General features: G+C 37.5%; 1 pseudogene; it reads left to right on the top strand.

Moving 5' to 3' along the window:
• Positions 1 to 2,629: 2,629 nt before the first annotated feature.
• Positions 2,630 to 3,490, top strand: LOC111532913 (annotated as a pseudogene).
• Positions 3,491 to 3,836: the final 346 nt, after the last annotated feature.

Here is a 3,836-nt window from a genome sequence, read left to right as displayed (position 1 = left end):
CATAATTGCTGTGATCCAGGAAACCCATAGACAAAACACCAAAAGCTACAAATTTTTATTTTTTGTCTCCCATCTTATGTCCATTGGTAACAGGTTAGATAAACAGTTTGGTGTGTATCCTTCCATAGCCCTTTGGTCATATAGAATTAGGTAAACATATAAACTTAATAATTTTGCCTTTTTTACAAACGCAAAATAATGCTCTACATACTACTCAGCAATATATTGTTTAGAGAAAGTATGTATAGTACAGATAGGTCTAATTTATTTTAAAATAACTCCTTGATAGTTTATAGCAGGGGTTAGCAATCTATGGCTTATGGACTGAGTTTGTCCTGTTGCCTATTTTTGTATAGTATGAGCTAAGAATGGTGTTTACATTTTTGAATGATTGGGGGAAAATTAGAAGAATAGTATTTCTTGATGTGAAAATTATATGAAATTGAAATCACAGAGTCCATACAAAAAGTCTTATTGGGACACAATCGTGCTCATTTTTTAACATATTGTCTCAACTCACTCGAGTAGCTGCAACAGGAATATTGCAAAACCTAAAATATTTCCTTTCTGGCTCTTTACAGAAAACATTTGCCAATTCCCAGTCTACACTTGCACTGTCCAATAGAAATACAATGCAAACCACAAGTGTAATTCTAAGTTTTCTAATGGCCACAGTTTTAAAAAAGTAAAATAAATAGAAATAATTAATTTTAACATTTTTGTTTTAGTTAACTAGAGCATTATCATTTCAGCATGTACTTAATATAAAACATTATTGAAATTTTTTTGCACACTTATTTTTTTACCATAAGTCTCTAATCTCCAGTATAGATTTTGCACTTCTAGCACATCTGGGATAGCCACATTTCAGATGTGACTAGTGACTACTATATTGGGCACTGTAGTTCTATAGTGCAGATATGTCACAACTTTTTAATATATAGCTTGCTAATATACATTCATGTTGTTCTGAGTTGCTATTGTCATTATAAGCATGGCTACCCTTATAAATATTTATTTCTAAGAAATATAGAGTCCCAGAAGAGGAGTTACTGAATCAAAGACATACACTATTAATTTTAATAGATACAAAACATTTGTTTTGGGAATGAGATTCAAATGCAAAAGCATGCTGGCTGTAGTTTGTCACAAAAAGTTGTTTTGTGTTCTCTATAGAAGAAATAACATTTTCATTGGCACTTTAAAATCTGTATTAAATGAAATCCCCATTTTTTGTTTGTTTGTTTGGTAACTAGCTTAGTCTGTGCCAGCTGCTATAACAAAGATGTCATAAAACTGGGTAATGTATAAACAACAGAAATTGGTTTCTCACAGTTCTGGAGGCTGGGAAGTCCAAGATCAAGGCACTGGCAGATTCAGAGACCCACTTCTTAGGTAGCTGTTTTTTCCCTGTAACCTCACATGGCAGAAGGGGTAAGAGATAGCTCTAGAGTCTTTTTTGTAATCCCATTCATGAGGGCTTTGCTCTTATGTCCTAATCACTTAGCAAAGGCCCTACATTTTAATACTATCACCTAGGTGGCTAGAATTTTAATATATGAAATCACGGGGGGAAATAAAAATTTAGTTCATTGCATTCTGCTCTTGTTCCCCCCAAATACATGTCTTTCTCACACATAAGATACATTCAGGTTATATCAATAGCCCCCAAAGTCTTATCTTATTCTAGCATCAACTTAAATGTTTAAAGTCCAAAGTCTTATCTAAATATCATCTAAATTAGATATGAGTGAGACTCAAGGTATGATTCATTCTGAATCATATTGCTCTTTGGCTGTGAATCCGTGAAATCAAACATATGATGTGCTTCCAAAATATAATGGTGGGAGAGCAAACAACATTAAACTTAGAGTCTTTTTAATTGAAAAAATTTTTTAGAGACAGGGTCTCACACTGTCACCCAGGCTGGAGTGAAGTGGTGCAATCATAGCTCACTATAATCTCAAATTCCTAGGCTCAAGTGACCCTCCTGCCTTATTTGAAATTGTGTATATTAATACATTTTGATATATCTTCATTACAGAACTACACTCTTCAATACAGTAATCACTAACCACACTTGAAATGTGCTATTACAGATGTTCTATAAGTATAAAATCTATGCTGGATATCAGAGACTTAGTAAGAAAAATAAAATCTGAGTAGCTAGGCCTACAGACACATGACACCACTAACTTATAAATTTTTTGTAGAGATAGGGTGTTGCTATATTGTCCAGGCTGGTCTTGAACTCCTGGCCTCAAGTTATCCTCCCACCTTGGCCTCCTAAGGTGTTGGGATTATAGGTATGAGCTACCACACCCAACCAAACCTTAAGTCTTGAGAATAATTTTCTTTGGCTTAATACTCTGCACTCCAGAACCACTGGGACAGTGGTACTGTCTTCAGGACCCACTGTGGTTGCAGCCCCATGCCCATGACTCTGGGTATACCTACCCTGTGGCTTTGCTGAGCCTTGTCCTTGTTGGGGCTCCTTGCAATGGCTTTTCCCCACAGACAGCCCTCTGTCTGGGTCCTGTGGCTCTTTGGGGCATAATTTGAAATCTAGGTGGAAGCAGCCATGCCTCTACAGCTTTGCTGGGTGCAGTACATGGAGTGATTGAGGAGCATGGTTATGGAGTTTGGGGTAAGGAAGCCCGTGATGTGATGTGCTAAACAGTAGTGGCCCCTCATTTGAAATTGCTCGCCCCCCTGCGCATTTGAATTCTTGTCCTGTGATTGTAAATATAGCCTTGATGTTCTCCAAAATGTCTTTGCGGTCATTCTTCCATTGTATTGGACGATAGAGTGTGCAATACATCTTATTTGGACTTCTATTTAGATGACTGACTAATCTCCCCGTTGTCCTGATGAATAGCACCTGGTTCCCATTGAGATAGCCGATCCGTGCTAATTTCTTTATCAGATTTGGTCACACCCTTCATGTTCTCTTCCATACAGGCTTTCTCATTTTTTTTCTAATATGGATAGGCTGAGGATTGTCTAAATCTTTAAGTTCTGCTTCCCTTTTGATTAATAATTTTTCTGTAAGTCATTTCTCTCTGCTCACACTTCACAAGAAGCAGTCAAGAGAAGCCAACTGCACTTTCAACACTGCTTAAAACTTTCCTCAGCTGACAAGTCCTTCTTGATTCTGAAGTGGATTAGATGCCGCTGTTGCAGGTTGAGTGTGTTGAATTCAGAACCATAGCCAGACGTGGAACTGGAAGATGAGTGAAAGATGCTGACCAGGTCCGAAAATCTCATGGAGGAGGAAGAGCAAGAGGAGGAATTACTGAATCCCCTAACAACAGAAAGAGAGCAATGCAAGCAGCTGGAGAAATGTGTAAAAGCCAGGAGCGGCTAGAGCTCTGTGATGAGTGTGTATCCTTTCAGTCACAAAGAAGAGGATGGTATGGAGGAGCTCTTGGACTTTTTGCATGCAAGGGACCACTGAGTGACCCACAAACCCTTCAACAGCTTGAAATAAATGTGCAAACATACTTACTTCAGCCTTCATCACCTCGGAATAAGGATCTTTCCTTATGGTTTTGAATATGCCATTTGCTTCTAATTTGTGTAACTGTAAGTTTATATGAACCTCATGGATTTTGGCTTAGACAAGTAACTTCTATGTAATTAGCAGTGATTCTATCTTAATAAAGTTCCGTGATCTACGAAAACAAGATTTCCTCAACCAAATATACACTTTCATTGCTCACAAATTCTACCTTCCACAAAACACTAGAACATGAAGACAATTCAACCAAGTCATCTTCCAGTTTATAATGAGAATTGCCTTTCCTCCATTGCCCAATAACACGTTCCTCATTTCC

The sequence above is a fragment of the Piliocolobus tephrosceles genome, chromosome 2 (assembly GCF_002776525.5).
Source record: "Piliocolobus tephrosceles isolate RC106 chromosome 2, ASM277652v3, whole genome shotgun sequence".
NCBI classification, from domain to species: domain Eukaryota; kingdom Metazoa; phylum Chordata; class Mammalia; order Primates; family Cercopithecidae; genus Piliocolobus; species Piliocolobus tephrosceles.
The sequence above is the reverse complement of the archived record's forward strand: the minus strand, read 5'-3'. Positions and strand labels throughout refer to the sequence as shown.